Source organism: Panthera pardus, unplaced genomic scaffold, assembly GCF_024362965.1.
Source record: "Panthera pardus isolate Hobbes unplaced genomic scaffold, ASM2436296v1 HiC_scaffold_2, whole genome shotgun sequence".
NCBI lineage: Eukaryota > Metazoa > Chordata > Mammalia > Carnivora > Felidae > Panthera > Panthera pardus.
Genome location: NW_026526765.1, coordinates 1073058 through 1093622, shown reverse-complemented (window position 1 = coordinate 1093622; position 20565 = coordinate 1073058).

Here is a 20565-nt window from a genome sequence, read left to right as displayed (position 1 = left end):
TGGACCTCCCTGCAGGAGGGACGAGGTGCCTTCGTGCTGCTCTGGCCCGACCCAAGCTCATTACCGTGGCCGTGGCGGGTTCCCCGGGTTGTTAGGCGGCCTCTCTGAGGGTGGTCGCTGAGGTCTGGGCAGCGGCACGGAGCCCCACCCCCACCCCCACCCGCCGCCCGCACGTCAGGAACAAGGAGGCAGATTTCGTGGGTCTCGCCCGTCAGGGGCAGGTCCCTGACCTGGTGGGGGATGTGCTCGCCACTCAGTGCCGGCTGCCCACAGGCTCGATGCCACCCCCACTCCTGGCTGGGAACCCGGTTCCTCCCTGGGACAGCGAGCTCGGAGGCCCCCGTGCCGAGGGGCCCAGCTCCAGCCCAGACGGCACACGCTGCTGCAGGCAGACCGCTGTCCTGTCCCCTTCCCCAGGCCCGCGGGGCTTTCTGTGGCTGTCGGCTTCCCGGTCACCCCTCTGAGCGTCTGAGCTGATGCTGGACAACCAGCGGGGAGGAGTCCGGTTCACGCTCCAGCCTCCAAGCCCAAACGTGGGCACCGTTCCCCGATTTAACACGCACACCCACCCCCTGGCTCCCGTCACCCCGTCGGGCTTCTTACCTGCACGCCTCGGCGCGGCTGGACGGGCCCCCGTGCCCACCGCCACGTGGGTGGTCCGCAGGAACCCAGACACCCCTTCCCGAGTCTCTGCGGCCACCTGCACGGCCCCCACCAGGTCAGGGACCTGCCCCCGGCATCACGGGCGAGACCCACGAAATCCGGGCAAGCAGCTAAAAACGCGCACGTGCTTCCACATTTCCGCGGTCCTTCCTGCCGTGGTCCTGGCTCGTCATCCCGAGGCCCTCGCCAGGTGCAGGTAGGTCCTCCCCCCCCCCCTCGCTCACAGCCCGGGGGCCACGGAAGCTCCAGAACCTCGTGATGGACGCTTCTAGTTCCGCACAAACCCCAGCGAAGCCGCCCCCGCCCGCGGCTCGGTCGGCTCCCGAGGTTGGTCCGGTGCAGCTTCTGTCCGCCCGAGATTCCATTTCCGCCGTTTTGCCGCTGCCCGATGGGGGTTTTCCATCATTTCTTCTCACTCCCAACCAAAATGTCATCCTTGGCAAACAGACACCTGTTTTTCTGCTTCAGAAGAAAGAAAAAATTTAAGGCTGCCCTTTCAAGCCATCTGATTTTTCAGAATTTTAATCAACATTTGGCGTGTAGGACGCGGCGCCTTTTTTGAAAAAGGCCGTATTTTCTCCTTGTTGAGAGAGCTTGCACTTCCTGTTCATCAGTGATGCCACGCTAAATCAACTTTGCATATTCCGTTTACCTGTGTATTTTATTTTATTTTATTTTATTTTATTTTATTTTATTTATGCATATAAATTATTATGTACCTAGAAACATAACGGATTTAATTAGGCATGAGTCTCCAATTCAATCAAGACTTTTTTTCTTAAAATTGTCCTATCGCCCTTCTAACCCGGCGGCACGGGAGGAAGCCACCGCTCTGGGAGCACGAAGACTCTTAAACTGTGTGGACCTCATCCTGCCGTGATCGTGTGCAAGTGAACAGAAACTGAATTTTAGGGACTAACAAATAACGGGAAAGCTTGCTTTTTCCCTAGGGATCCGAGCACGCAGAAGACACCTGACCCTGAAACAGCCTGGGGCGGGCCTCCGGGTCTGCACGTTGGGCTCCAACCTGTGATTTCTCACTGACGTGCAGGACTGATCCTGGGCACGTGTCCTGGGAGGGGCGGGGACGATTCCGACTCCGGTCCTCTGTGGTCCCAGCGCACCTGGACTGCAGACAACGGCGGAGAACCCAGCGGACCGTCCAGCCCTTCTTCCTCCAGCTCAGAAGCAGGGCAGCCGAGACGCCCAGGTTCCCGACCTGTCTGCAGAGCGAGTGGCCACGTGACCCGGTTCTGGCCTGCTGGGAGGGAGCAGAATTGTCCTCGGGGCCGTAGGAGTCAGACTTCTCCAGAGAACCAGAGCCGACAGCGTGCACGTTGGTTTTTGTAAATACGCACACGGGTAGACCGATTTCGAGCAGTTGGCTCACGTGATTACGGGGGTGGGTCTGAGATCTGTAGATCAGGCCGGCAAGCTGGAAATTCGAGGAAGAACGGAGGTTGCAGTCTTGGCTCTAAACGTGTAGGGCAGGCTGGTGGGCCAGAAACTCAGGCAGACCTTCTGTGTTACAGTCCTGAGGAGAAACCTGTGTTTGCTCTTAAGGGCTTCAACTGATTGGATGAGGCCCACCGCATTATGAAGGCTAATGTGTTTTGCTCAAAATCTACTGGGTTAAATGCTAATCACATCTAAAAAGAAATTACCTTCGTGGCAACATCCGCACTGACGTCTGACTCAACAAATGGGCACCGTGACCTACCTGAGTTAACACATAAATTGGCCATCAAGGGGCAACGTGGCCATACCTGCAGCTACAGAAGCCATCTTGCAACCATGAGGAACCAAGGACGAGGGAAAGACTGAGAGATGGAGGGAGGTGGCCTTTAAGTCACTGAGCACAGGAACCGGCTTACGGGTCCTGTGTGTCCAGAACGTTCTGCTTGATCAGTCACGGGGGGGGGGGGGGGTCTTTCACACACCAGAGTCAGCAAAAGGTGGCGAAAGCACTGACCTTCCTCACTCCCGAGATGGCGAGGCAACGGGCTGGAGCAAGGGCTCCGGGGTGAGGTCTGCTGGTCCTTGTCCAGCCGTCAGCCCGATGTGATGCCCGGAAGGCGCCCCTGACCCAGCGGTGTCTCCCTGACCTGTCCCGGCCACGGACAAGGAGAATGAGCCCACGTGGATGCACGTGGCACCTGTGTCGGGAGGCGAGGGGGCCGTGCCGTGGCCTCACCGAGTTTCGCTCTGTTCCTCCGTGGGACCTGCTCCCCGTAAAGACAGCAGACCACGCAGGCCCGTGTACGGAAATGCCGAAAGCTCGTTCATCCATTCCGCGATTTATTCCTCCTTCTGTAAACCGGTCAGGCCCCGGGTGTCTGGTCGGACGCAGACGGGACGAGAGCCCAGGGCCCGTAGGGGAAGAAGGACGAGGACACACGTCCCTCCGACTGAGCACAGAGAAGCGGGACGCGCCCAGAGGGGAGGGCCCCCAGGAAGCCTCTTGAGAGGACTCAGGCAGATGATGGCCGCAGACAGACGGGCCCAGGGCCGGACTCCGAACAAGCAGCCGACCCTCTGACCCGCACCTGTGACTCTGGGGCAAAATCTGCGTTGATAACGGATACGAACGTGGCAGTGACGCTGGCCAGGTGGAGAGCCCGAGCGGGAAGGTGGCCGGGCGGGGAGCGGTCCAGGAAAGACGCCGGCGACCCTGGGGCCGCAGCAGAGCTCAGAAACCCAGCAGCCAGACAGCGAGGGTCCCGCAGAGGCCGCAGGACCCCGAGGAGGCAGCCCCCATGCCTTGTAGCTTCCCGGCTGAGAGCATCTTCCTTCCCGTTTCGCACGCTTCTGTCTGGCACCTCAACTTCCTGTGAAAGACTAAGCTGACGTGGCGGGTCTGATGCGGTTTTCGGTGAACGGACCGGCCCACGACACCTGCAGAGCCGCCGACGCCCTCACAGCTGACATCGCGGTCGGGGCCGTGCCGACTGCACGCTCGCCTCAGCCTGGGGTGGCCCGGTGGCCGCGGTGGCATGGGGGGGGGGGAAGGACGGGCTGGCACGTGGCACCGCCACAGGGCCCCCGCCACGGCCGCCCCTCCGCCTCCGTCGGTCCCGCGTGTGCGTCACGGCTCTCCCGCCCGCCAGCATGGCTCAACCTTTCAGCCACTCGGTCTCGTCGCAAACATGCTCTTCCCGCGGCGAGGAGCCGGTGTTGTTTGTTCTAAGAGAGGCCGCACACAGAGCTGTGACATAAACACTAATAATTGGCTCTGTGACATTCTTAATAAAAAAGACACGTTGATTTCGTTGTAGTGGCAAATTTATGGCATAGTTTTCTGCTAAGTAAGAACAAACGTGATTCTGGGCCGCAGCCTCCCGTCAGTATTCCGACACTGCCCTCTACGGACACCGGGGTTCCCCGGGGGCCCCGCGGCGCGTGAGCCTGGGGACGGGATCTTCCTCCCGGAGCCGCCTGGCGCAGGGGAGTCCCCGCGAGGGCCCGGCTGCCCCCCGTCCTCCCTCCTCGCCTCGTCCCCCGGGGGCGAGCTCGCCGTCCCCCACTAGAGCTGGGCTCCGGGGTCCAGGCCTCACCCGTGGCCCCGTGTCGTGGCCCCCCAGACGTCGGTTCCGCTCCTCAGGGCAGGGGCTACGGGCTCTCAGCAAGCAGCAGATCCAGCAGTGCCCACGCCTGCAGAAAGAGCCGTGTGCACCCCGTCCACGTGCGGAGGAGAGCGGGCCTCGGCGCCCGGTGCCCACAGAGGTCTCCACCATCAGGGACATGGTGCAAGGAAACGGGAGAGGGCCGGGCGACAGCTGGGTGACCCCCTTCCCAGAGGAGCCGTGTGCTGCCCTTCACCAGCACTCGGGGTCAGAGGCCGGGACGGACGTGCAGGTAGCTGGTGACGGTCCCCACACGGGCCTGCGGCCAGCACGGGGCTCAGGGGGCCGAAGACGTGCCCACCGGGCCACTGTCCAAGAGACAAAACCAGGACTGCAGCTCCGGGCGTCACGTCCACACCTGAGGCTCCAGCACCTGCAGGGAGGACCAGCCTGGCTGGCCCGTCCAACTCGGGCCTCCCTCCCCGGGCCCCAAACCTCCCAACGGAGTGGTTCCCGGATATTCGAGGCTGGTCAGGTGGAAGTCCCCGCCGGGCCCCAAGCGCTGGCGCCACGGGCAGCCTGTCAGCCACTGGGAGCGGGGGCGGCCGCCCTGGACGCGGGCAGGCTGGTGGTCGGCCGTGTCCACCGCCTGCCACGTGGGGACCACCTGCTTGGGGATCCTCAACAGGGAAGGTCCTGCTGAATTCCCACCTGACGAGGTCTTCGTGCAGGAAATGAACACACAGGAGGCCGGCGCCCTGCTCTGCTCCACACTCAACCCTTCACACCCGCACCCCTGCGGTCGGCAGGGAGGGCCCTCTCCGCATGCTTCCGGCTCACCCGGCGGCCCCTCCGCTGTGGCAACGCCCCTTCCCCCACTCCGGGGCCGCCCAGACCCACCACACCTGCACCCCCAGGCTGCTGCTGATCAGTGGGCCAGGGCAGAGGTCACAGCCTGGGACGTTCCGAGGCCTGCGTGACGCCCGGGGTGAGCGCCCCGGAGGGCCAGTCGTGGGGGACGCGGGGCAGGGCGTTTCCACCGTGACCTCACCATGTGCGCCGCGCTCAGTGCCGGCCTCCCCCGGGGCCCACGAGGGTTCGGGGCGCCCCGTCTGACCCCCACAGGCTGCGAGGCTGAAGCCAGGTTTGCCTCCCCACGCCCTGCGCACCCCTTCCTTCCTGGGCTCATTTCTTTTGTTTCCTAAATGCCACATGTGAGTGAGATCATATGGGGTGTGTCCTCCTCTGACTTATTTCACTTTGCAGAATGTTCTGTAGCCCCACCCACATCGTGGCAAATGGCAAGATTGCATCCTTTTTGATTGCCGAGTAGTATTCCATTGTGTATATATACATCTTCTTTATCCATTCATTAGTCAGTGGACACTTGGGCTCCTTCCCTAATTTGGCTACTGTCGACCATGCTGCTATAAACATTGGGGTGCACATGTCCCTGCAAATCGGTATTTTTGCATCCTTTGCGTAAATATCCAGTAGGGCAATTGCTGGGTCCTAGAGTAGTTCTATCTTTTTTTTTTTCTTTACATTCTTATTTGTTTTTTAGAGACAGAGAGAGACAGAGAACAAGTGGGGGAGGAGCAGAGAGAGAATGAGACACAGAATCCGAAGCAGGTTCCAGGCTCCGAGCTGTCAGCACAGAGCCCGATGTGGGGCTCGAACTCACAAACCGCGAGATCATGACCTGAGCCGAAGTCGGACACCCAACCGACTGAGCCACCCAGGCGCCCCGAGTAGTTCTATCTTTAACTTTTTGAGGACCCTCCACACTCTTCTCCACAATCTCTGCACCAGTCTGCATTCCCACCAACAGTACAGGACGGTCCCCTTTCTCCTCATCCTCGCCAGCACCTGTTGTCTCCTGTGCTGAAGGATCCCTCTGATGCGGTTTGGAGCCACGTCCACACTGCTGACTTGCCTTGTGTTACGTGCCTTGTTGGGACCGCGTGGAGGGCGTGGAGGGCACGGAGGGCGGCAATCATAGTTTTAGTTTCTAGTAGGTTTCTTCTTTTTCTCTTCCTTTTTAGAAAATCGTTCTCTGTTTCTTTTTGCTGGGAACTGGCTTTTAAAAAACTTTTATAAATGTATAAACTGTAGATACTAATTAAAACACTCTTAGTAACGTTTCAGACCTGGGAATTATTTGTTCTCTAGAGTCACCTGCTGCTGGTTTAACACATCCTACCCTCTACACGGCTGGTTTCCTGAGAGCCGGGGGTCCAGGTGCCGTGTGTGCACGTGGGAAGGGGGGCCCTGCAGGCACATACACGGTCTCCCAGCACGCTGGGGACGAGGGTCTGTCAGGCTGAGTGTCTGGACCCGGGAGGGGGTGGCAGTGCCCGCCTGAGCTCCTCTCCGGGAGAAAACGGGCACCAGCCTTCACACGGTCTCTACGGGGAAGACGGGGCCACCGAAAGATTACGTTACAGATAAAACAATAAAATCATTAGAAGGAAATTTGATGGTAATTTTTTATAAGCTGGAATTTGGGAGAATTTTTCTTAAGACCCCAACTCTTAAAGGGACGTCAGATACCGTTTACTTTAACAAGTTGTGTGTTTCTGCACGGCACGGCCACGCTGCAGAAACACGGGTAGTGAGGGGACCGGAGGGCTGCGTGACGGACAAAGGGTCGCTCTCCCTCCTAGACAAGCCCTCGCCCTTCTTCCTTAGGAAGAGCCGAGCAATCGGTGGGAGAACAGTGAAGACGGGAGCCCGCCACTGGCGAGGGGGGCCCCCAGAGCCGAGGAGGGGGTGAGGGGAAGCAGACGGTGGCGGAAGCAGAGACCCCCTCCTGCTTTGGCGATCGGCCACCCGACCGCACACTTGCTCACGGGCGCCGAGGGCGCAGGGGGATCGGTGCCCTTCACGTCTCTGGCCGAGGCGCGAATCCAAACCACCTTCGAGAAAGCTGTGTCTGCTGAGAAGTGAATGTACTTCACGCCCGCTCACGCTCTGGGGGGATCCATCACGCGGAAAGACTAACTTATAAACGCGACATCTTCAAATGTTTTATTTATTGAGGGAGCGGCAAAGAGGGAGAGAGAGACTCCCAGGCAGGCTCCCCACGCTCAGCACAGATGCGGGGCTCGATCCCACGACCCCGAGACCGTGACCCGAGCCAAAACCCAGAGTCGGACACTCAACCAACCGAGCCGCTCAGGGGCTCCGAGCGATGACACACAGTCAAGGGTTTGAACTGGTGACAACTTGAAGCCCCGGCCTACGCTCCCGTGGCGGAAGGCGAGTAGAACACGGTGCGCGTCCCCTGCAGAGGCGAACGGCTCCTGACACGGCCATTCCATTCCCGCAGAGCGTCAGGCCAGCGCGAGCAGTCCGCTCTCCGGAGGCTTTGGTAAAGCACACGCAATGGCTGTTCCCGTGTTTGTGACACGCGGACAGGCCCCCTAGTGTGTTAGCTGTGTGGTGGGGGGGGGGGGGGTCCAACTCAGAAGCAGCCTGCCAGGTGCATTAAGAGAGAGGGCCTTTGCTGAGCAGTGGGCGTGGTAAGCCTCTGGTTCTGTTTAAAAGTGACAAGACAGGGGCGCCTGGGTGGCTCAGTCGGTTAAGCATCTCTCAGGTCGTGACAGATGCTTCAGCTCAGGTCATGATCTGACGGGTCTGTGAGTTCGAGCCCCGCGTCAGGCTCTGTGCTGACAACTCAGAGCCTGGAACCTGCTTTGGATTCTGTGTCTCCCTCTCTCTCTGCCCCTCCCCTGCTCGTGCTCTGTCTCCCTCTCTCAAAAATAAACATTTAAAAAAATAAAAATAAAAGTAACAAGACAGCCAATGCTCGCTTGTGTAATTTGAAGTGCACGTTTGCACAAGCGTAGACAGGTAATAACCCGACTCCTAACATCGCACCTCTGGAGGCTGGGAGGGAGGGCTAACGTTCTCATTACGCAGTTCGACTTGCCACGAGGGACACGCCCTGCTTTGGTAATTAAAACAGCGAACAAAAGCAAAACAAAAATTAAATGGAGTGAGAAAACCAGGTCAGAAGCAGACTTCTCTCTCAAGGAAAACACAGTCCTCTCTCCCTGGGGGACACTAGCCCGACTTGGGACGGACCCCTCAGGCGGGAGAGAGGAGAGCCAGGTGGCACGAGGGGGAGGGGTCTGCAGCAGAGAGGAGCTGGGAAAACCACGCGGGCACGTGTGTGCCAGGGGCCAGGCTCTGTCTGCTGTTTGAAAAGCAAGCTAGCCAAGTGGCCATCCACAGGTTGGCACGGCATGGGGACCCACGGCCGGGAGAAGCAAGGGGCACTTGTGGTGACGCTGCCCCGAGCTCCCTCTGTCCGGGTGGGTCCCGAGAGCTACCCCAGGATGGGGTGGGCACGTGGCCCACGGCGCCCAGGCCTGCAGCCCCCTCCGCTTGCACCCAGCGGAAGGTTCTGGGGACCTCATCCCCAGCTGCAAGTGCCATCGACGGTTCACCGACAGCAGGACCGGGCACGGCCTCTCTGGGTGGTCCCCACATCCAAGGCAAGGGGGACACGGCCCCCGAACCTTCCGGCTTCTCTCGGTGACCAGCCCCCCAGAAACGGCAACACTCAGCACTCGGGCCCCCTAGCCAATGGGATCTCGGTGACAGGGTGCCTGTCATGCTCCTCTGGCCCCCACGCTCTCTAGACACGGCGCAGCTTTCCGGAGGAGACCCCTCCGGCGCCCACAGCTCACAGCACCGCTGGAGTTTCCAGACTGTCGCGTCCCCAGCCTGTCCTCCCGCCTGCTGCGGCCACCTGGGCCGATGCTGCTGCCGTGGAAGGGTGGTCGCGTCTAGGACCCAACGGACAGTGAGACTTCAGGGAGCCTGGTTTCCATTTTCAGGGGTTGGACTGTTAGGTTTCCTTAGAATTAGGTAAATATCTTCAAGATGTCTCAGCCCCACCTAAAAGGGCAAAGAAAAGCCCCGGGCCCCGGCTTCGCCCCATCCCCTCCCCGACCCGGCTCCCCTCCGAGGTCACGGACACCGATTACAGCCGCCCCTTCACCTAGAAACCACACACTGCGCACGCGCAAATCCCGTGGGGCGGACACCTGCCGCAGCCCCGCCCCCTCGGGCCCCGGGGTCCCGCTGGCCTTCAGAGGAACGGACCCCGACCCCCCACGTCCTGCGGGGCGGCCAGCGCCCTCGGCCGGCCGCGGGGTGTCAGGCCCCTGAAAGAGGCCCCCAAGGGCCCTGGGCACCCTCCCCGTGAGGCCCTTCCCTCCCTCCCTGCGCCCGTTGTCCGCACCCACGCGGCTCCTCGCCCAGGGGCCCCTGTGCCCTCGCGGCTTCCCACGTCCCTGGGCCACCAGGGCAGGGGCCGCAGGTGGCGGCGCCGGGAGGGGGAGGCGTGGAGAGGCGGAGGCAGACACCGCCAGGGCCACAACGGGGCCTCCTGGAAGCACACTAGCGCCTCCTGCTTTCCCCCCAGCTCCATTGCCCTCCCCCACCTCCTCTCCTCCTTAGCCTCCTCCCTCCCCCTGCCCTCCCTGCCCTTTCCCTCCCCTCTCTTCCTCCCCCCACCCCCTCTCCTTCTTAGCCTCCTCCCTCCCCCTGCCCTCCCTGCCCTTTCCCTCCCCTCTCTTCCTCCCCCCAACCTCCTCTCCTCTTTAGCCAGCTCCCTACCCTCCCTCTACTCTCCCTGCCCTCCCCCTACCCTCCTTCTCTCCTTCCCCTCCCCCACCTCCTCTCCTTAACCCCCTCCCTCCCTTCTGTCTCTCCCCTCCTCCCCCCCCCCCCATCCTCTCCCCCATTTCTGAAGGGCTGGCTGGCCTCTCTTGCTCCTTCCCTAAGATAATCTCCCTACAATATTTCCCACGGAGAATGAACAAAGTACTGTGTTCTCAAGTCTTGAAATAATGCTTTTCTCCCTGGGGTTTTGTCACCAACTTGATACATAATTAGGTTCTTTTGTTTTAGCCTGTTTTCAATTTTCGGGATTGCATTTTCTTCATTTTGCTTTAATTTTACTCTTTGTACAAAGCACAAATGATTCCGGAGCCAACCGTCTAATAGGACGTCCCAAACCCCCTAGGAGACCCTTCCTGATCTTTGTTTCAGCCTCCCCATGTTTCCTCTTGCATCGTGCGTGTGAAGGCGTGTGCACGGCGTGTGAAGTGTGTGTGCACCGCGTGTGAAGGCTTGTGCACAGCCTACGGCTGTCACCCGGGACTTGGTTCCCCTCGGGGTGGGCACCGTGGACCAGGCGGGTGACACTGTGAGCCTTCGGGATGGCTTTTGTCACCTAGCTTTGGTGACCGCCACCCCCGCCCAGCAGGGGCCTGTCCAGAAGCTTCAGGGCAGGGGTGGGGGCTGGGGGGAGGGCCTGGACCTCCCCTCCAGGCAGGCCGTATTGATGCAGAATCGTGCTGATGCCCAGCTTCACACCTGGGGGACGTGTTGCACAGCTGGCTCCACGCCTACGTCCTCCTGCCACCTGCTGGCTCTGTGTCAACCCAAGAGCAGCCTGGCACCACTCCCCGTCCCGCTGGCGGGGCCCACAGCTCCCCGTGATACTGATTTGCGTCTCCCGGTGGCTCGTGAGGGCGCTCCGCTTTCTGGGCGGCTGCCGTCCTGCCCTGGGAGCCGTCCTGTGAGTCTGTGGCGCATTTTCTCCTGGGCCGTCCGCCTCCTTCCTTCACGTTCTAACAAGTCATTCGTCAGCTCTCTGCGTGCGGCGTGTCCCCGTGCTCCCGTGTTTCCTGTCCCGTCCGCAGGCCCCAGACAGCAATGAGGCAAAGCCAGGCCCGGTCTCCAGACAGATGACAAGCGTGGGGTGTGAAACGAGGAGGCGCTGGCCTCGTTCTCGCCGTCCTGCAGCGGCCCAGGGAAGCAGCGCGCCCCGTGTGTCCAAGAAGCCGACCCCCTTCGGCTTTAACCGCGAAGGCCGAGCACGTCCTGAGTGAGCGCCTGGCCGCAGGGCCCTGGGACCCGCATGACTTATACATGCCTTGTCCACAGCAGAGCATAAATACTGCACCGTTGCCTGCATCTGTCGTTGTGCAGAACACCCTGAACTTATGCAATATGAATTACGTTTTGTAATGGCCTTCGTGCCAGGGTCTTTGGGGACCATACTGTTTCTAGCAAGACAAAGCAAATTGCAAGATTCCTAAAGGGGCCCAACTCTTGCACACAGAAGCACATTCAATCTGACATCGTCACTCTAATGATCTCTTGTGTCGTCTTTTATTGAACACGAAGCGAGTTCTGCCCATCAAAGCCGTGTGTGTGGCTGAGCGTCCTCGAACGGAAACGCCAGGTCACGGTGGCCTCGTTCCCAGTTCCGGGAGAAGCCGGGGCCACGGGTGGGACCGTCTGTGGGGCCACCAGCCCGCACGCAGGTCACGGGTGGACACGAAGCCCTCCCTGTCCACTGCCCACTCCAACAGCACCTGCTCTGGGCAAGCCCCCCGCTGGCGAGGGGCAGTCAGTGTGGAGCTGAGCCCCGCAGCCCAGGCGTGTGCCCAAGGAGGCTGAGGAGGGAGGTCCTGCCCGGCGAGCCTGTGGGCGGAGGGAGCAGACACCCAGATGCTGGAGCGAGCAGAAGGCCGGCAGCCGGGGAGGGACCCTGTCCCCAAGGTGGCGGCTCCCCAAACCTGGCGTGAGGGACACTGACACTGGCAGAGACTGGATCACGAAAGACGCCACACCCGACCCGGCCTGGCCCCGCCGCCCCGCACCCACAGTCGTTCGTCCCAGCGCCCCACGCGCGCTCCCAGAGCCGCTGCCCGGACACCCCCCACGGGCCACCACCGGGAAGGGCCCAGGAAGACGGCAGGGTCACAACGCAGCCTGGATTCTCCTCAAAGGAGCAAACTGGACCAGATTTGGCCGGTGTCCAGACACCAGGGCAGTGGCGACAGGAAAGGGGGAGCAGGGTGGGCAGAAGGGCCTGCGTGGCTGTATCGCGTATGTGTGCCGTAGACGTAAACCCTACGCGCCCAGTGCGTGTGAGATGCGTGTGGTCACAGCGGCCCGCAGGGCGCCGTGGGAGTCTGTCTGTCCGTTGGCGCTCCTTGTCTTTCCTTATCTGCCAGTAGCTGTCTTAACTCTTCCCGGGACACGGACGGACCAGCAGGTCGACTGCCGGGAGGGCCTCGGGGATGCCCCCCGCCCCGGGACGGCACCTTCCGGGTCCTCCTCGAAGAGAAGACCGAGGTGAGTGGGGCCCAGCCAGCCAGGGGAAGCGGGGCTCGGAGAGGTCGCTCGCACACCTCCCACACGGATACGCGGGCCACGGAACCACGATCTGTATCCGGCCTGTGACTCCTGGCGTGTCCCTCAAACATGTCCCCTCGTAGGGTTTCCACGTACAAAGCGGGAAATAAAACAGGGCCGTGTGTTGTGGCCACAGTGACCACCGGAGCAGGACGGGTACCCTGGGCCCACAAAACACAAGGCTTCAGTCACCTGTTGCTGCCGGATAAGTCACTCCAGAACTGGGTAGCTTCCGGCAGGCTGCCCTTCTGTGGTCCAGAAGCAGTGTGGCTTCACCAGGCCCGCCAGCCCAGGGTCCCCACTGACCGCGGGGGCCAGGCCGCGTCCCGGGAGGTTCTGCAGGCAGGAGTCGCTTCCAAGCTCCTGCCGTAGCTGCTGGAGGGGCTCACAGATCCGTGGTGGGTGGGCCTGACCTCTTGTCCTCCATACGTGGCCTGTCCACAGGGCATCTGGCAGAGCGGGGAGGGAGAGCTTCCTCCGAGGAGCCTCCAGGACGCGGCAGCTCGGGGGTGGCAGGCAGGGGCACCTGCCCCCAGAGCTGACCTTCTTGGGGAGCCCACGGTGTCTCGGGGACAGACGGTAGCCAGGGGTGCGCGGCATTACCTTGGACAGCGAGAGCCGCAAACCCAAAGGCCCACGGGACCCAAGGGGCCGGGACGCGGTCCTGTTGGCGGTGCGGCCGGGAGGGGCTCCCCGCTGGGTGAGCTGACAGCTGAGGGGAAGCGCTGAGGGCCCGGAAGTCACCCAGAGACGACCTGGGTTGGTCGAGTGTTGGGACGAGAAAGGGCCCCAATCCTGCTTCGTTACTGCCGGTGCTCCGTTTGGCCAGAGTGTAAACTCGGTGTCCCAATAGCAGGGGTGACGGTCACAAGTCCGCGGGCCCACGGCCAGCACCAGAAGCAGAGGCCAGTGCCCTTAAAGCATTGCAGTGGGCTGAGTCGTGTCCCCAAAAACACGTGTTCAAGTCCCGACGCCCTGTGAACGTGGCCTTGTCGGGAAATACGGTCTTTCCAGACGTGATTGAGGTAAGAAGTTAGAAATGAGATCGGTTTCGGGTAGGCCTTAAATCCAACGATGGTGTCTTTGCGAGGCTCCGAAAAGGGGAGACGCAGGCCCACGGGGGAAGGCCCGTGAGGACGGAGGCAGAGCGGGGGTGCGGGAGGCCGCCCGCTACTCAACACGGGGAGAAAACACAGCCCGTTCTTCCCGGCCCACGGCCCCCAGGGTGCCCACGGGCGTCAGACTGACCGTCCTCCCCTTGCCGGGCCACTCAGCCACGCTTCCCTCCCAAGGCCTGTGCCGCCACCTCCCGGGACACGCGGCTCCTTTCCCTGACCCCCCAGGCGCCGGGGCCGCGGGGAGTCGCACGTCCTAATGCGCTGTCAGCAGCGGCGCCCGGGGATGGATCGCGCGACACGCGGGGGCCGCACACCGCGGGCCGGGATGGCCGTTCCCCGCCCTCCAGAGGGAGATACGGCTGCGTGATGGATACCCCGCTAATGGGCCAGGAGAATCGCGCCCCAGCAGGGAGCCCCGCGCGTTCATACATCTTGTAAGGAGCCGAGATCCTAATCTGGGCAGCCTGCTCCCGCACATCCCCCACCGGGGGGAGGGGAGGGGCGGGGGGGACAGGGACGGGCGCCAGCCTCCCACCGGCCGCCGCTCACTGCGGGCCTGCTCTGTGCAGATGCGGGACGCGGCTGGCCTGGCAGGGAATGGTTGGGAGGGGCCGGGACCATCCGTCCGAGTCACTGCCCTCGAGGCCCAGGGGCTTCTTCCTGGAAGAGGAAGGCCTGCCCGGGGGCTGCTTCCACGACCCGTGCCCCGTGGCAGCCCGAGGGGTGGTGGTCTGGAGGAGAGGTGGGCAGGAAAGCCCTCTCTCCCCCAAGTGCCCCCCAGGTCGCTCTCCCTGGGGCCGTTAGTCCGGGGGGCGCCTGACATGTGTCTCCGGACCCGGCCTTCGGTAAGCGTCCCCTCAGGTGGGCAACGGTGACCCTTACCTGGCTCCACTCTGGAGGAGACACCTGTTCCCACCCGCCTCGATCCGGGAGGGACAGTGCAGTCTTCCTGCTGGGAGTCACTGGCAGGGCTTTCCTTTCCAGATTTGGCCGACTCTGACTGATACACAGTCCCTGGGGCTTTGCCTGGAGGATGGGGTCGGTGAGACTCCCGGTGGGACACAGGACGGGCCCAGAGCCACAGCTGCGGGGCGGGGGGGGGGGGGCTTTCCAGGGACCCCCCCCCCACTCCTCCCTCAGCCATTTCCAGAAGAACGGCAATGGGAAATCGGCTCATTTACCAGAATTTCCATAACGAGCACGCAAACTTCGGGTCTGACTCTTCAGCAGGTCCGGAGACCCTCCTCGTGTTAAGCGTCTTCCCCTTTCCCGCACTCTGACTGCGGTCAGGCAGGTGGGGCGGCCGCACAAAGCAAGTCTGTCCTCTCCGGCGTGGCCGTGAGGCAGGGTCGGTCCCCACGGCGGGGAGGGGACTCTGGTCCTTGCGTCTCTCCGGCTCAGTGTCCCCACCTCTGCCCCCACATCACGGGGCGCCTCCCACGTGAGCCTGCCCCAGACTTGCCCTTCTTATGAGGTCACCGGCCCTGTTGGGTTAGGGCCCACCTGCTCCAGTGCGACCCCATCTTCTCCTGAAAGCACCCTACTTCCAAAAGAGTAAAAGACGCCAACAGGTGCATTTCGGGGGACCCAGTCCAGACCCCCACTCTCACTGGCTTTCTCGAAGGCGGTGCCTCTCAGCCTCCCGCTGCCCTGGTGGGAGGCTGTGGTAGCTGCCTCAACAGATCCCATTTTCGGGCTGCCTCGGCCACCGAAGCTTCCTGCACCGTCCGCAGGGGACATTCGGGGAACTTCTGGGCACCCAGGAGCTTCTTGTGCGCAGCAGTCCCTCCGGGGGCCCCGGGGCCTCTGTCCTTGTCTGCTGGGTCCCTCGCCCCTTGGACAAAGTCAGGTCCTCAACCCCATGGGGGCAGGCCCTTCTTGGCCTCGTTCACCCTGTACCCTCACTGCCGTGTGCACAAGTCCTAATCAGTGGGTGCTCACGGAGGGAATGTTTGCTGGATGAAATAGCCAGGCGGTGACTGGGTCAGCAAATCGTTTTGCCGAATCTCATTGAAAATCAGAGAAAGCGCCCAGCTCAAGGACACGGTGAATGTGTAAACAGAGTTAGAAGCTTTCTGAAAACAGCAGACGTCTTGATGACAAAACCAGCTGTCCCCAAGCCCAGAAGAGCCAGATCTCCGGGAAAGGATGGTCTGCTGGATGTAACTCTGCAGCAGCTCAGGCCCCGGGCCGGCTGAGGACAGACTTCCGGAGCCGACCACGGGGAGGGCGCAGCGGGCCTGGCCGCCCAGCGTCAGCCCAGGAGGGACCCAGAACCGGGAGACAGGACACAGCGCCGTGCCCCAAGTCCTGTCCGGAAGGGACGGACGGCAGGGGAGGGGCCCTCCCCGGCCAGAGAGCGGGTGCCCGATCCCGGTGCTCACTCCGGCCCTGGGGCCGACGACCTTCTCTGTGCCTCTCAGCCGCCGGGTCAGGAAGGCCCAGAGCTGGACACTCGCACCAAACCCTGCTGGTGAGTCTATGATGCAGGGCCTCAGGAAACCTTCTCCGCCGCCCGGGCTGATTGCTGCTCAGGTCCATCAGGGGACGAAGGAGCCTCGTCTTTCGGTTTCCTCCAGAAAAGATCACGGCAGATTTCTCATGGGACCACTGTCTCTCCGGCAAGGGAGGCTCCCTCAGGGTGGCCGATCACCACGGATTTGGGGTGATCACCATGTACTGGGAAGGGCCTGGCATCCCTACGGCTTCATCTGTAAACAGGGCCACACAGAGCGCAGAGCACGGGCGGGCGGGAGTCTTATCTCCTTGAGCACCTGAGGACCTGCCCAGCACGGGGACACACACGGACGCGGTGTCCCCAGACTGCAGCCCCACGGCCAGAGTGTCCTGGGTGCACAGCACCATGGCTCAGCAGTCCAAGACCAAGGTGTCACAGATCTGTGCCACGAGGGAGAATCTCTCCCAGACTGGGGGGGGTCCCGGCAACCCCAGGCCTTCCTGGGCGTGTAGACACTTCACCGTGTTACTGTCGCGTCTTCTCCGTGTGTGTGTGTCTCTGGGTCAGTCGTATTGGATCAAGACCCACCCCATGACCTTACTTTGACTTGATTACCTCTGTGAAGACCCTCATTCCAAGTGAGGTCACAGTCAGCTGTCCTGGAGGTTAGGACTGTGGCACGAATTTCCGGGAGGACAAAATTCGGCCCAGAACACAGGGCTTCCTCGCTGGGCGGTGCTAATGGCAGTGTGGGCACGAGAAGGGGGACGGGGTCCGGACAGCAGGACCACCCCGAGCCCTCACCCCCATCGCTCACTAGTCCGGCCCCCCAACCCCTGTCAGCCTCAGGAACCTGCCGCGGCTTGGCCAGCACGCGACCCTTCCCTGCCACGGGGCCCGGGTCGCTTCTGTGTGGCCCTGAAAGGCATCCAGGTTTCCTGCAGGAGTCACAGCTCTGCTCGGGCCAGGGCCCACCATCCTCCCCACACGGACGCCTACCCACGGCCGGGACATACAAGTATTTCAGCACTTGGGTCTCTCTGGTGACAGTCACCAGTGAGCCCCACTCGGGCTGCACATCAGGCCTCCTTTTGGTCTGAACAGAGTTTGGAGAAGGAGAGGTGCACCCCTTCTGCTGGGGTGGATCCCTAAAGGCAGCCGAGCCAGGGCCAGCGAGGGCCACGTCCCCCAGGCAGCAGAAGCACGCCGCCGCGGTCCCGTCCCGCCGGCCGCTGTCTGTCACGTGGCCGGACGTCCCAGGATGAGCTGCGTCTGTCTCCGGGACGAAAGGACAGGCGGAAGGGGGAACTGACCAGTCCTGTCCGTGAGGACCCTTGCTGGAATCAGGGAACACGTAACTGAGGAGAACTCGTAACCCTCTGCTACGTGCAGGGAGCACAAAACCCTCGGTGTGGCTGAGGGAAATAAAACCCAAAGGGAAAGGAGAAATCTTCAGATACTGAGTGTAAAAATCTTCTTGCTTCTGGAATACAAAAGAAGCACGGCTCAGTGTCAGTCTGTTCCAGGGACCCTCGTGTCTACGTTAGAGGCGCCAGAAGCACACGTTCGCCTGGAAACGAAAGCCGGGGACACGGGAACCGGGTCACTGACCGAACCCGAACCAGTGAGAAGCCGTGACTTATCCTCACTGTGCTTGGGTGTTAGAAGCCACAGTGCAGTGCAGCCAACCGGAAGAAACTCGGGTCCCTCGCAGCCACGATGAGCGCAAACACGCCTGCCTGGGCCACGAGAACATCGCCATTTCCCTAAACAGCACCTCTGATGAAAGTCCCCTTACACGGGACATCAGAGAACACACGGGGCTATCACAGGTCACCCGACCGGCCTCTCCCTTTTCAGTGAGGCCGGGAGGGGCCAGGTCGAGGTCACGGAGAGAGGGTGAGCACAAGGGCACGGGGACCGCACGCTGGTTTCCCAGGACCAACCGCTGCGTCCAGTGGGTCGGCCACGGAGGGGTGCAGGGGCCGGCCCCGCGGGTGATCGCACACACTCATCCCTGCGCCCACAGTTGTCTAGTGAGACCCTGGGCCTTCTTAACAGCACTTCTAAGTTGTCAGCCCGTGGCCTGGAGGAATGCTGTGCACCCTGGGCACATGGCCCCTCTCGGTGCTGAATGCCCCACAACAGGGCTCCCCAAGCTGTTCCTCTGCAACGATAGGGCAGAGGCGTGCAGGCTCCCTCTCCACTCGTGTGTGTGTGTGTGTGTGAGAGAGAGACTTGCCAGCTGTAGAGAAACCAAGAGCAGCAAGAAGACGGGCCCCAGATAAACAGCAAATGATTTTTTGGTATCCGTGTGTCCCAAATACTGCATGGGACATACTTATACTAAAAAAAAAAAAAATTCATTAGCTGAAACTCAAACTCGACCACGTGTTCTGTATCTTACCCAACACCCATACATGAGATGGCCCTGCAGATGGCAGAACAAGGAGAAGATAACCAGTTATGAACAGTTCCTGAGCTGGGCACCCCTCTTCCCATGAGGGCCGTGGCTCACAGCCCCGGATGTGGGGAGGCCAGAGGCCAGGGGACCTGCACTCACCTGGCCACCGTCCCCCAAGCCGCGCCGCAGGAATGGTCGGGGAGCCGGGTGCCAATGGACGTGTCAAAGCGCACCCCGTCCAGCGCCCGGGCTGTCCGGGGAACACACTCTGGGTACAAGATGGACTGTTGCTACTTTGACTTTCTGTGCCCTAACACACAGCTTTTATAACAATTTTCTCAGGACCCAGGGAGGATAGTTCAGGGGATCAGAAAGTGCCTCACTGGGACTTAGAGACCGTGCACAGTGGTGCCCGGATGGCTGCAGGGTTGACCAGTTGTCCTTGCAGCATGACAAATTACCCAGAACTTGTCAACATGAAGCCTGTAACTTCCTCACACCATTTCTCTGGGTCCGGATGTGGAGACAGCCAGGCTGGCAGGGTCTGTCTCGGGCCCCTCGTGAGGCTGCAGATGAGACGTGGGGGCTGCGGTCCCTCTAGGTCTTGACGGGTCTGGAGGACCCACATCCAGGGGCGTTCACTCACATGCCTCAAAAGTTGATGCTGGATGTGGACCGGAGGCCTCTGTTCCCGCCCCGTGGCCTCAGGCTGCTTGCATGTCCTCATGACCTGCAGCCCACCACCAGCAGGGAGGCCCCCTGCGTTCCAGGAGAAGGGGCAGAAATCTCAAGGGCCTCCCTCCGGAAATCTCTCGCGATCAGAAGCCACACGCCCAGGGCCTGGCCAGCTGGGTGTGCCAGCCAGGGCCCCAAACCCACAAGCTCAGCCACAACTGGAACTCGCACCCACACCAGGACTCCCCTGAGCCCCACGGAGTCCAGACCAACATGGCATCCAGGGAATCACGAGTGACGAACGGACGTGGTTTTGCAGATTCACCGAGGTGTGACTGACAAATACACATTGTACATACTTGAGGTGTAATGTGATGATTTGGCCTATGTATATATGGTGATGTGATTACCGTGACCCAGTTAATTTACACACCCACCACCTCGCCCAGTTACCGTCGTGCATGTGTGGGGGGAACACTGAAGATCTACTGCTAAGACCAAGGTCAAGGAGCTTTTCCCCTAAGCTTTCTTTTAGGAGTTTTATGGTTTTAGGCCTTACATTTCAATCTTTAATCGATTTTGAATTAATTTTTATGAATGGCATAAGATAAGGATACAATTCCATTCTTCTGCATGTAGACATTCAGTTTTCCCAGCACCATTTATTGAAAAGACTGTCCTTTCCCCATGGAGAGCTCTTGGGTCTCTTGTCAAAGATTAGTTGCCTATTGTGTGTGTGTGTTGGGGGGGGGTGGTTATTTCTGAGCTCTCTGTTCCGTTGGTCTACGTGGTTGTTTTTATGCCAGCATCACACTGTTTTGATTACTATAGACTTGAAATATGGTTCAAGAAATCAAGAGCTGTGGTGCCCCCAATTCTGTTCTTTCTCAATATGGTTTTGCCTATGTGAGTTCTTTTGAGGTCACCTACAAATTTTAGGATTTCTTTTTCTATTCCTATGAAAAGACTGCTTTGGGTAGGATGGACCGTCTAACAATATTAATTCTTCCAATCCATGAACATGGGATATCCCTCCATTCATTCATTCTTCCATCCATGTCTTATAGCTTTCAGTGTTCAGATCTTTTACCTCCTTGGCTAAATGTTTTCCTAAGTATTTTGTTCATTTTGATGCTATTGTAAATGGGATCATTTTCTTAATTTCTTTTTCAAATGGTTTGTTCTTACTGTATACAAACACAACTGATTTTATGTGTTCATTTTGTGTCCTGCAACTTTATAGGATCGGTTTATTAGAGGATTTTCTATATGTAAGGCAATGTCATCTACAAATAGTGACGTATTCCTTTTTCCTTTCTGATTTTACTTTTTCTTGCCTAATTGCTGTAGCTAGGACTTCCAGTACTGTGTTGAATGAAAGTGGTGAGAGTGGGCATCCTTGCCTTGTTCCTGATTCTGGAGCAAAAGCTTCCAACTTGTTATCATCTAGGATGATGT